The following is a 14,034-nucleotide window of genomic DNA, read 5'->3' as shown; positions in this document are numbered from 1 at the left end:
GTGGCTTCTTACAGCCCCTAACGCTGACACTTCGTAAGACTGATGTCAGCTACCATGCCTCTAAAAGCTGTTCCCCCCTAACCCTCTCAAAATCTTTAATCATTCAGCGACCCGTGAAGATCCGGGCTAGAATAGGTCTTCAGCAACCCATGTTTGCCGTAAAAAGCGACTATGCTTGTCGTAAAAGGCGACTAACGGGATCGGGTAGTCAGGCTCGCTGACTTGATTGATGCATGTCATCGATCCCAATATTGCTGAGTGCGGCGTAAAACAACAAACAAACAAACCAAACCAAACCAATCATTCAGCGCTTCAAGACATCCGAGCCTTTCTTCTCCATCAGTATCCAGAATGCCCTTGAAGAATATTTCTTGAAAAATCCAAACATTTTCGGCACAGATTTTTTGGTTTTAAATATATATATATATATATATATATATATATATATATATATGACTAGAAACACAAACGAAGCCATTTTCGAAGCCAGATTCTGACTATATCAAAAGTTTATGAATCACTATCAATTAGTTGTGATGCCAGGTGTTCCCATAAGACACACACGTGAAGGCAAGTCAATAATTAGCTGACCAAACACGGGAACATACGGTACATGTCAACATATCGAATTGCATCGGTCGTAACCTTGGTAGCTTATGCGATAAATGTCTACAATAGCACGTTTTGAAAGACATCCTATGGCCTTTATGCTGTAATCCCGCTTGTTAACAGCAGCCGCTCTTTGAAGCCTTCGTTGACACCTTGATAACGTGTTATTGTATTGTTATAGAGTACAATTATAGTTCTCCATACCACGATATGCGTATTCATTAAACAAGCACCTAACAGCTGGTGTATGTAGTATGTATTCATTACAAGTTTCCTACCCGTGAAGATCAGGGTTAGAATAGGTCTTTTAGCAAACCATGCTTGCCGTAAAAGGCGACTGTGCTTGTCGAAAAACAATCTAATTAAAATCAGATCTTAGTTCTCGCTATCGCTTAACAAAGATCTGAGGACATCCCATAATACATATATTTATAATACATACATTTAGACTAAATAAAAAGCTGTCAATGATGTACAATACACTAACTAGAATATCACAGACTCGATTTAAAACTACTTCAGAATATATAAAAGCAGAAAGTATTAGTTAACACAATATAAAAATGATCGTCAGTCTCTGAAGGGTGATCTCCATACAAGGCACCATGGGGACTTACAGTACCTTTGCAAAAATGACTAAAACAGTACGTTTAAAAGTCTGGCATGCATAAAAAATAATTCGAATGATGTGGAACTTACAAACCCTCTTGGGGGACAATAATTTTACACTACTTCAACCCCCCTTGTGAGTACAGCCACCAACAATCTAAGTTACCAATTTACAAAATAATACCCGAAATACATCAATATGTATGAAAAAGCATAATATTAAATGAGAATTAAGATAATTAAAAAGGTCCTTGACTGTTTTTACACTGAAATATTTATCCCTTGTGATGGAAAAATCAATGCAGTCAAGCAGGACATGCTTGACCGTGATTCTTTCATCACAAGGGATACAAAACGGAGGGTATCCTCACCTTTTGACCTTTCATAATGACCTCTTTAAATCTGGACTGACAACCCAAGTATAGTCTGGAAGATAATTTAAGCAATGATTTGTCTAAATGAATAATTACGTATGATATATTACACCTAATAAAATGATGCATGAAATATTATAATGTGGCAAAGAATGATACATTCAAGTCAATAACACTGACCTGAAAAAGATTGCAAAAATAATTTGATAAATATTATTAAATAACTGCTTCAGACGCCCAACGCTAACACCGTATTCGTGCTTGCGTGATTCCCGTGCAACCTTTCGAATTTAGTTGATTGGTTCAACTGTGTCATATGGCCCTGTGACGCAGGGGTAGCATTATGCAGATGGCTGTTACAATGAATACTCGTTCCTCCCGTGACGAACAGGTCTGGTTGTTGATGAAATACAGTGATAGCTAAATAGACATATTTTTTTATTCATGCACCGATTGTCTTTAAATGTAATATCCAGTTATGTATGACTGTTTAACTTTGACTGGAGTAGGTCCGATAGTTTTTCAGATATTGTAGTAGTGAGTGAGTGAGTTGGGTTTAACGCCGCTTTCAACAGTATTCCAGTTATATCACGGCGTGTCAGCTTAATGTGGGAGGAAAGCCCGAAGTGATGCAGGTCTCAGACGTTTACCACTTCGGTGAAACCCACGAGCACGGGTATGGTGCTGACAAACCTAGAAACATAATCGGGGTGAACCGGCATTCGAACCCACAATCATAGGTTTCTGGAGTGCCCAAGGGACGCAACTCTGCACAGCGAATCGCGGCGCCTTAGACGACTGGGCCACCAGTGCCCCCCAGATATTGTAGTAAACGTCAGTACCTTAAATTAACTTCCAGACTACCGATATGTGGTTTAATTACATGTGAGTGAGTGAGTGAGTATGGCTTTACGCCGCTTTTAGCAATATTACAGTAATAGCACGGCGGGGGACACCAGTAATTGGCTTCACACATTGTACCCATGTCGGGAATCGAACCTGGGTCTTCGGCGTGACGAGCGAACGCTTTAACCACTAGGCTACCCGACCGCCCCTAATTACATGTAATTTATTGATAGCTTCCTAGGTGTCCGGCTTCTTGCATAATATCACGGATGTAAGATCTCATTACAGGTTTATAATCAGTGTATGGGATAAGAAGTGTCTTCACAGATTTGTTGAGTGCTGCTTTCGGCTATTGTGTTACCAATGATACCAACATGGTTTGGTAATCAACAAAAGACGATGCCATGTTAGCCAGTAGCAAGATCATAAGAAATTTTATAATTTCGTGTAAAAGTTAATGTTCATATGCAATATTCTTAATGGCTTAATCAGAAAATATGATGAATTGATTATGTTTGTACTGAGTATTTATATATTTGCGAGCTGTTAATGTTCCCTGTGATTATGCTGTAAAAATGGAACTTTCATTTGGTAATCTGGATGATATGGTTCTGGATCCAATGACAGTGGTGCAAGCGACTGCGTCACCATCCTTGGAGCCATCGGTAAAGATAGATTTGTAAGTATTGTATGTGCTTCTTAATTGATTATACAGTAAAGTACGGTTATAACGAACTCAAAGGGACTACTAATTTCAGTTCGTTATAACCGTAGTTCGTTATAAGCATATATACAGCATAACTACAGTAAATAGTCGGGCCAAAAACGTAAGTTCGTTATATCCGTTAGTTCGTTATAAGCGTGTTCGTTATAAGCGTGTTCGTTATAACCGTAGTTTACTGTATTCTTGCTGATACATTAGTTGATTGGTGTCTGATTTCTTTAGTGCCGTTAATGAAAGATCTACCTGTGGCTTTACTAGTTGACACGGGGGAGACGAGAGAATTTGAGTCGGAGATATGATTGTGAGATCAATATTTGTAGCAGAGGTGTAAGGTTTTATTCTACTTCTAAGGGGTGGAACAAGCGACGGTTTCTTACAATAGTGGTCTTTATGATGAGGATGAAAAACGCAGTAATACGCAGGATTTGATTGATTTGAATATAGTTTCGTGATGTATTGTAAAGATAATTTTAGGCGGCGGTCTTGAAGGGATGGCACATAAGCTTCGCTGTACAAACTAGCTACAGGAGATGTTCAGAAGGCACCCAGGCAAAGCCAGAGGCCTTGATGGTGGACAGAATCAAGCAGTTTTAAGTTACTTTCGTAAGCTCCACCATACACAATGCAGACATAACCAAGTTTGGAGAGTATGAGAGGTCTGTACAGTTTAAGGAGGGTTTTCCGAGCCCCTCCCCACTTTGCGTTTGAAACAATACCTTCAGGCATTTATTTTTTAAATATTTAATATGTGGTAAATAGGTTAAATGATGGTAAAATATAATGCCTAAGAACTTGGCCGCCTTTACAACATTTATAGGAGTGCCATCTTAAACTAGATCTGGGTCTTTGTGAGGCTTGTACTTTCTACAAAAATGTATACAATTAGTTTGGATGAGGCCAAGTGGTCCCCATCTCAATTTGCACACTTTATGTCATCAGTGCACTCAGTGTTCTCACGTGAGCCACTGCGGGGGACTTGACACCGTGTCCAAAACGTTGACATTTGTAACATCGATGAGGGTTTGGTACATAAACCTCCACTCCGATTTTTGAAAGGGAAAAGGTAAAGAGATAGGTGTTTGTCTTGATGATGTTGATTTCCTGTTTTCTGGTGAAACGCTTGACAGCTGTTACACCTTGTTTTGTTAGTTCCGTCACAATATCATCTTCACTCATGTCAGCTAAACATCGGGCTCTGTCTCTCACAATGCCTCGACACGAGTCCAATGTCCTATGTGCCGAAACAGTAACCTCTACATTTGCCAATTGTCTGAATGATAACAGGGCTACAGATTGCTGTTTCCTGGTACATTCCACGAGTAAGGAGCCATTATGGAGGCTAGTACATTATCAACCGTACCACAACAACCATTGGTGGCCTCAGAAATAGCAAGCGGGTTCAATTTCAAAGGCTGATGATCGGAAGCCTCGATTTTTATGAATCGAGCCCAGGAATCTAATAGTAGGTCAGTGTCGTCATCAGCTGAGCATCTGGGTGTTTTCTTTTCGAACCAGAGTGTTGTTTAGACATAGTGAAAGGAAGTGGTTATGCACCCCTTCTCCCCACCCACCATCGAGTGTCGACAAGAACGGTGTCTTATTGCATTGGATATCCAAAATACAAAACACCAGGGCTACAGGGGTGTTATACTCCAGCAAATATGAAATGAATGGCCATATGTGTCTACTAAATTTATTGCCAAGCTGGTTCTGCCAATAACAATAATTTAGAGAATTTAGCGGTCAGCATTACCAGATTGGCCCATGAGCCTGCGCCTTCTGGCATAGGACTCTAGGCAATATATCTATTTCAATAAAGGTAAAGGAACACAGTTCCAGGAACCAGTGCCCTCAACTACCAGACTCCCCTCCTCAGGGGACACAGGGGCGCTACCCTTCGCTACCTCGCCTCATACGACCAGCTATGGGGTGCTGAGGACACATTCTACCCCGAGTCCATACGGGGGAAGAGCGATTAGCGTCACCCAGCACTCACCACGTGGAGGCCGCTATCATGAGTGCCACAGTTTTATGTAAGATGCTTATGCATATCCGGTGAAATGACATCACTTCCGGTTTAGGATAACACGTGGGCAATGCATTATTTAAATTAATACAGAAAGTTCAATGCCCGTCTTTATCTACCAATGGCGTTCCTTTATCTACAAATGGTCTGTCTTTATCTACAAATCGCGTTCCTTTATCTGCAAATGATATGTCTTTATCTACAAATGGTCTGTCTTTATCTACAAATGGCGTTACTTTAGCTGCAGTATGTCTTCATCTACCAATGGCGTTCCTTTATCTACAAATGGTCTGTCTTTATCTACAAATGACGTTCCTTTGGCTGCAAATATGTCCTCATCTACCAACGGCGTTCCGTTATCTACGAATGGCGTCCCTTTATCTGCAAATGATATGTCTTTATCTACAAATGGTCTGTCTTTATCTACAAATGGTCTGTCTTTATCTACAAATGGCGTTCCTTTAGCTGCAAATATGACTTCATCTACCAATGGCGTTCCTTTATCTACAAATGGTCTGTCTTTATCTACAAATGACGTTCCTTTAGCTGCAAATATGTCTTCATCTACAAACGGCGTTCCGTTATCTACAAATGGTCTGTCTTTATCTACGAATGGCGTCCCTTTATCTGCAAATGATATGTCTTTATCTACAAATGGTCTGTCTTTATCTACAAATGGCGTTCCGTTATCTACAAATGGCATTCCTTTAGCTGCAAATATGTCTTCATCTACAAATGGTCTGTCTTTATCTACAAATGACGTTCCTTTAGCTGCAAATATGTCTTCATCTACAAACGGCGTTCCGTTATCTACAAATGGTCTGTCTTTATCTACGAATGGCGTTTCTTTATCTGCAAATGATATGTCTTTATCTACAAATGGTCTGTCTTTATCTACAAATGGCGTTCCGTTATCTACAAATGGCATTCCTTTAGCTGCAAATATGTCTTCATCTACAAATGGTCTGTCTTTATCTACAAATGGCGTTCCTTTAGCTGCAAATATGTCTTCATCTACCAATGGCATTCCTTTATCTACAAATGGTCTGTCTTTATCTACAAATGACGTTCCTTTAGCTGCAAATATGTCTTCATCTACAAACGGCGTTCCGTTATCTACAAATGGTCTGTCTTTATCTACGAATGGCGTCCCTTTATCTGCAAATGATATGTCTTTATCTACAAATGGTCTGTCTTTATCTACAAATGAAGTTCCGTTATCTACAAATGGTCTGTCTTTATCTACAAATGGTCTGTCTTTATCTACAAATGGTGTTCCTTTATCCGACATCAACCTGACAGATGCCTACACCTAGACAACTTCGCAGTCTAACTTCCTTCTCCACTCTGACAACAACATCTTCATCTTTACCAACCTTCAGCATCTTGCCAGAGTCGACACCATCTTCTGTGACGGCACATTTAACATGTGTCCAGGACTATTCATCCAGATGTTTTTGTGTCAGGGGAGATGTTTCCCTTAGTATTTGCCTTGTTATGTGATTAGAAGCAGGCAACGTATGTTAGGTTATTTCAATCCCTTAGCAGAAATGTGCAACTTTGAACACTGATCTAAATCCACAAACTGTTTTCACTGACTCTGAATCTGCAGCACAGAATGCACTAAGTAATGTCTTTGTCAATTGTACATTGAAGGGGTGTTATTTTCATTTTGGCCAATGTATTTGGCGAAATGCTCTGAGTATAGCCGTAACGAAAGTGTTAAACTACTGACCAGAAGAGCTGCTGCCTTGCTCAGAGGTTCCTCTCGCCCACATAGATGATGTTTGGCTCAACGCACTCAACGACGCCCCTCTCCATGATGCCAGAGTTCTCCTGTTTACTGACCATGTGACTGAATTTTGGGTGGAGGGCGATCATGGACGAAGCACCTGGAATCACCACGACACCGTTGGCCCATGAACGACCAACTACTTAGAGGGCTGGCACTTCAAGCTCACCTCCATCATGGGCAGTCCCCACCCCAACATCTACAGAATTATTGACTTTTTAAAGACAGAACAAGCCTACACCGAGGCCAATATCCTGCAGCTTGTAGGAGGGGGTATGCTTAGACCCAGGAGATCTAAGTATCGACATCTTGAGACCAGACTTGATGCAGAAAAGAGACACTTACGTGAGGGAAGAAAGTCAGCAATTGAATTTGCAGATGCTGTGGCCCATTTTGTACGTTTGTGATGATCATGAAATGTCATGTCATGCTGGTTTATTATAAATTGTCGAGTTGTATTTTAAATATGATGTTGAGACATTATAAACTGTTGTGATATTAGAATATTAATTGTGAAATTCAATCATGTTCATGTGCTGTGATATGGAAATCATGTGAAATCAAATACGATTTTAATAAAAAAATCCATGACTGCATGCTTGTTCATACTCCTATTCATTGAAATCATAGTTTGTCCATAGAGCGTCGGTCACCCCTAAAAAGACATACTCACAGGTGTTAATCCATTAATCCCTGTGTTGTTCTAAGTTTTCCAGTGTTGGGGAACCGGGAGTACACCGAATATACAGGTGCAACACTTTTAGCCTCCTCCAATAGTAGATAATGGAAATTGAATTGTTGAAGCACAGTGCAGAATATGATACAGTGCTTATACTAGTGAATGAGTGAGTGGGCGAGTGAGTGAGTGTTTGGGTGAGTGAGTGAGTGAGTGAGTGTTTGGGTGGGTGAGTGAGTGAGTGAGTGTTTGGGTGGGTGAGTGAGTGAGTGAGTGAGTGTTTGGGTGAGTGGGTGAGTGAGTGAGTGAGTGAGTGAGTACAGATTTAACGTCACATCGGCAGTATTTCAGCCATATCGTGACGAGAAGTACATGAATAATACATACATTTATACTAAATAAAAACCTGTCAACGATGGACAGTACAATAACTAGAATATCACACACTCGATTTAAAACTAGTTGAGAATATTTAAAACCAGAAAGTATTAGTTTACAACACAATATTAAAATGGGCTACAGATCGCCCGTCATTGAGGGGTGATCACCATACTAGGGACCATGGGGACTGACAGTGCCTTTACTTCCTGCATGGACCCCGGTAGGATTTATATCACCCCACAGTCATTGGCGATAGTTTACCAGTTAAGCCTACAATTAAAATGACGAAAATGCTTCGTTTAAAAGTCTCGCATGCATAAAAAAAAATACTTCGAATGATTTGGGACTTACATACCCTCTTAGGGGACAATAATTTTACTCTACTTCAACCCTCCTCGAAATAGTGCTGATGCGAATGGAAGGGGTATGTACAATGTGCTGGGCAGTGAAATTTGCAAAGATTATAAAGATTATAAAGCGAAGTAGTCAAATAAAGATGTAATAATATTAATAGTTATTAGTTTGGAAGCAATGATAGTATGGTAGGTACTGAGTTGTTTCTATGTATTTGTGTACAGACAAGAATATATTTGATGTCAGTAAAACATTTAGGTTTGGGTAACAGAAAATACTGTGTAGCGTTTTGTAGCGATGCAATTTAACACTGTCCTTGTAGACAGTCGATGGTGGGTGGGGAGCAGGTTTGCTGAAACACTTTTCTTTCACCATGGCTCATTCTGGTTCTAAAAGAAGGCATTTAGATACAAGTTCGTCTGAGACTGATACACACGTTGATTCCTGGGCTCGATTCCTTGTGATCGAAGCTGCGGATCATGAACCGATCAAACTGATAAAAGAATACTGTGTAGCGTTTTGTGTTCTCCAAGAGTATCCGAAAATAATGGCGTAATATAAAAAAAATCGAAAAAGGAACGAATTTTCACAAGGAGCACCGTATTTACAGGAAATAGTAAAAGTTTACATCAAAGGTCGAAATTTCGTGAGTTTTCAGTAACAACTTATTATACAGAAACAGACATTTGATATGCCATGCCAGAGACATTCAATTAGAAACATACTCTTGAACAGGTTATTAATATAGGATTGTTTGTTAAACAGATGGTATTATGTTTAATTGTTGATATGCAGCAATAAATCCATGACAAGACTGGTGATACAGCGCACCAAAACCTTGCGGCGAAATAGGCGCCAGGATCATTGAAGGATTGACTGTGGATGTGTTTCGGTTCATTGAGGTATGAATCGAAAAACCGATGTGCAAACTGGAGTCCACACGGGGGAAGAGCGATGAGCGTTACCCAGCACTCACCATGTGGAGGTTGCTCTTCGTGAGTGCCCATAAACATACAACCCATTAGCATTCATTATACACTTATAACTGTGTCTTATGCTCATAGTTTGATTACCCCCTGTTGCTTTTTGTTTGTTTGTTGTTTAACGCCACACACAGCACCATTCCAGCTATATGACGGCGGTCTGTAAATAATCGAGTCTGGACCAGACAATCCAGTGGTTGATATCATGAGCATCGATCCACGCAATTGGGATCGATGACATGCATCAACCAAGTCAGCGAGCCTGACCACCCGATCCCGTTAGTCGCCCTTTACGACAAGCATAGTCACCTTTTACGGCAAGCATAGGTTGCTGAAGACCTATTCTAACCTGGATCTTAAGGGGTCTACTCAGCAGGGGTTTATCGAGAATTCCAAACTTGGTGCCCTTGACAGACAAACACGAAAAATAAGGCAATTGTGTTACTTCTTTTGTAAATTCAGGGGTATTTTTAATATTTCATTAAATGCACAAAATGAAAAACGAAACATTAGAACTGGGTTTTGTTAAATCCTTGCATTAACGTTAGTTATTACCATAATAACATAACTTGACAACCAAAACATATCCAATTTGGGAATTTTCACCAACATTTGCCTTAAACTTCGGAAAAAGATCGGCCTGTAAGCATATCCGGATACATCCGTGATGAGATTATTTTTGGGGAACAAACCCTTCATAGAAGAAGCCAGTGCTACCAGTAGGTTTCGTGAGATTTTGATATAATCAACAGTTTGTGACATAATTCGTGTACAAGGATAACAGCATCAGCAATGATTAAGACTGTGATATATCATCATTACCATACACACCTGAAGAGTATACAACCTTTTCAATTAGCAAATTGGTCGGCCAATTTTTTTGTGAAGCTGTAGCCATAACAACCACATTTGTGGCATTTCGGAAAAAATGATATCAAGAAGACATTCACATTTTTTCAATCATCATTAAAACATAACAACAAAGTCTGCAATTATGACAGACATATAGTACATTATTTCATATTTGCAATATAATCACAGCTTTACAAATATTGAATATGCTCATTACACAAACTTATATTTAAAAACATATTGGCAGGTGGTCAGGAGACTGTAGACACTGATATTGGCTATAGTGTCACGAGAGGTGATGGGAACAGCAATAATCTGTGTAATACTGTCAGAGACAGAGAAGTTGCAGTTACTCATGTATTAAATGGTGCAATAATAGCTGATTTAAACCATATTTCCATGTGTCATACTATCCCAGACAAGGACACTTCAGTGAGTCATGTATGCAGTAATGTCATAATACTTCATGTAGACAACATTTCTCTGTGAAATGCCATCACAGACACTGAGATTACTGTTAATCTTCCATACAATAAGGCCACAGCAGTTGATGTAAATAGTATTTCTCTGTATTGCCACAACAGTTGATGTGAACAATATTTCTCTGTGTTGCCACAACAGTTGATGTGAACAATATTTCTCTGTGTTGCCACAACAGTTGACGTTACAATATTTCTGTGTTGTCACAACAGTTGACGTTACAAATGTCTGTGTTGCCACAACAGCTGAGTTAACAATATTTCTCTGTGTTGCCACAACAGTTGACGTAACAATATTTATCTGTGTTGCCACAACAGTTGACGTAACAATATTTCTTTGTGTTGCCACAACACTTGACGTTACAATATTTCTCTGTGTTGCCACAACAGTTGACGTAACAATATTTCTCTGTTGCCACAACAGTTGACGTAACAATATTTCTGTTTTGCCACAACAGTTGACGTTACAATATTTCTGTGTTGCCACAACAGTTGACGTAACAATATTTCTCTGTGTTGCCACAACAGTTGACGTTACAATATTTCTCTTTGTTGCCACAACATTTGACGTAACAATATTTCTCTGTTGCCACAACAGTTGACGTAACACTAGTTCTGTGTTGCCACAACAGTTGACGTTACAATATTTCTGTGTTGTCACAACAGTTGACGTTACAAATGTCTGTGTTGCCACAACAGCTGAGTTAACAATATTTCTCTGTGTTGCCACAACAGTTGACGTAACAATATTTATCTGTGTTGCCACAACAGTTGACGTAACAATATTTCTTTGTGTTGCCACAACACTTGACGTTACAATATTTCTCTGTGTTGCCACAACAGTTGACGTAACAATATTTCTCTGTTGCCACAACAGTTGACGTAACAATATTTCTGTTTTGCCACAACAGTTGACGTTACAATATTTCTGTGTTGCCACAACAGTTGACGTAACAATATTTCTCTGTGTTGCCACAACAGTTGACGTTACAATATTTCTCTTTGTTGCCACAACATTTGACGTAACAATATTTCTCTGTTGCCACAACAGTTGACGTAACACTAGTTCTGTGTTGCCACAACAGTTGACGTTACAATATTTCTGTGTTGCCACAACAGTTGACGTAACAATATTTGAAACAATCATCATGTTTTATCACTAAATATGTGTGGCCTCAGAAAAAGATGAGAATACTCAAATTGATATGAGAACTTGTCACTTCTGTAATTTTCAAGATGTTTAAACGACATTGAACCCTGCCTAATATCTAAAGGCTGTCGAGGGGTTAATAATGACAGTGTTTTTATCGCTGAAACGCCCCAGGGACTGCAGAACAATCTTGATGCATATTATGATTATTGTACATCGTGGAAACCCAACGTAATTATCACCAAAACAAAGATACTAATTTGGGGCCCAGCCAAATATTCTAAAATAAATTGACCCGTGAAGATTCCGGGGTAGAATAGGTCTTCAGCAACCCATGCTTGCCGTAAAAGGTGACTATGCTTGTCGTAAAAGGCGACTAACGGGATCGGGTGGTCAGGCTCGCTGACTTGGTTAATGCATGTCATCGATCCCAATTGCGTTAATCGATGCTCATGATATTAATCACTGGATTGTCTGGTCCAGACTCGATTATTACAGACCGCCGTCATATAGCTGGAATATTGCTGAGTGCGGCGTTAAACAACAAACCAACCAATCTAAATTAAATTTCTCTTTGGGAAATAAATTCTAGAAATTGTTGGTAGTTATAAAAAAAACAAGGAATCCAATTGCATAGGAACAGATGACTTGTCTATGGACTAAATATGGAACTTAAACCTGCCGGTGGTTTGTGTACTATCAGTTTTTGAGTGAGTGAGTGAGTGAGTGAGTGAGTGAGTATGGTTTTACGCCGCTTTTAGCAATATTCCAGCAATATCACGGCTGGGGACACCAGAAATGGGCTTCACACATTGTACCCATGTCTGGAATCAAACCCGGGTCTTCGGCGTAACGAGCGAACGCTTTAACCACTAGGCTACCCGACCGCCCCTATCAGTTTTTGATATCTTGGTTGTACCTATTGTATTGTATGGTTCGGAAATATGTTGTTTTGAAAACGTAGATATCATAGAAAGTGTACATCTAAAGAAAACCTTTAAATATAAGAGTTTGTAAATGGGTTATATCCTTTTGCGACAGGTTACTTTTGAAAATGATCCTCCCAAATTATCACATGCGCTAATTATATTGTATCAGACAGTGACGTAAATACGAATATTTACACTTCATGATATTATATGACTATTTTGTGTGCACCACCTACTTAAAGACCAATTCTTTCAAAACTGTAAGGGGGAACAGGTGGCCCAGTCGTCTAAGGCGCCGCGATTCGCTATGCAGAGTTGCGTCCCTATGAAACCTATGATTGTGGGTTCGAATCCCGGTTCGCCCCGATTATGTTTGTAGGTTTGTCAGCACCATACCCGAGCTCGTGGGTTTCACTGAGGTGGTAAAGGTCTGAGACCTGCATCACTTCGGGCTTTCCTCCCACATTAAGCTGACACGCCGCGATATAACTTGAATACTGTTAAAAGCGGCGTTAAACCAAACTCACTCACTCACTCAAAACTGTAAACAGTATCACCTCAGCATTGGCTTCGCCAGCTGTTACAGGCGTGCGCCAGGTTCAAGCCAAAGACCCTCGGTTTTTCAAGGATCGTCCGTTCCTTCTCTGCCTTCACAGTTTGTCATTTTCCCAGGAAATTTGCAATTAGGTGTTTGCCTTCTTTTTCTCCCACGCGTACTATTGCCAATACTGGTTGCTCCTACCACGGCCTCCTACAGGGTTATCAGTTTGGTCCCTTTGTCTCTACTGCACAGCAGCGAGGATAATCAAGGTGTTTATCCGCGTCTGTCCATTGTCCATATCTAACAATGGCATTTGTGACAACACGTACCGCATGCTATTCCAAATCTCACGCGTTGGGGGTTTGATTAACGTATCACGACCGTATCACTGATTTCTTGAGTCTCTAGGCAGTTTTATACATAATTAATTTTGTTCACTGTTTAGACTTGCTTGACAACGGCATAAGGATCTATACCGAAATTTCGCTTTTTACAGTATCAAAGAAATTGTTATCCATAAAATTGTGTATCTCTGAATCTCTCAAAAACGTTTTAATAGACATGTGGGGGGCTATCACAAGCCTATGTCACAAGCCTATGTCACAAGCCTATGTCACAAGCCTATGTCACAAGGCTATTTCATTCCACCTGCCTACTATGAACTCATCAAACAATCAAACACCTACCAATGTCATCCCACTCATGTATG

Source organism: Haliotis cracherodii, unplaced genomic scaffold (assembly GCF_022045235.1).
Source record: "Haliotis cracherodii isolate W230 unplaced genomic scaffold, xgHalCrac1.p SCAF_12, whole genome shotgun sequence".
In the NCBI taxonomy this organism is placed as follows: domain Eukaryota; kingdom Metazoa; phylum Mollusca; class Gastropoda; order Lepetellida; family Haliotidae; genus Haliotis; species Haliotis cracherodii.
The sequence above is the reverse complement of the archived record's forward strand: the minus strand, read 5'-3'. Positions refer to the sequence as shown.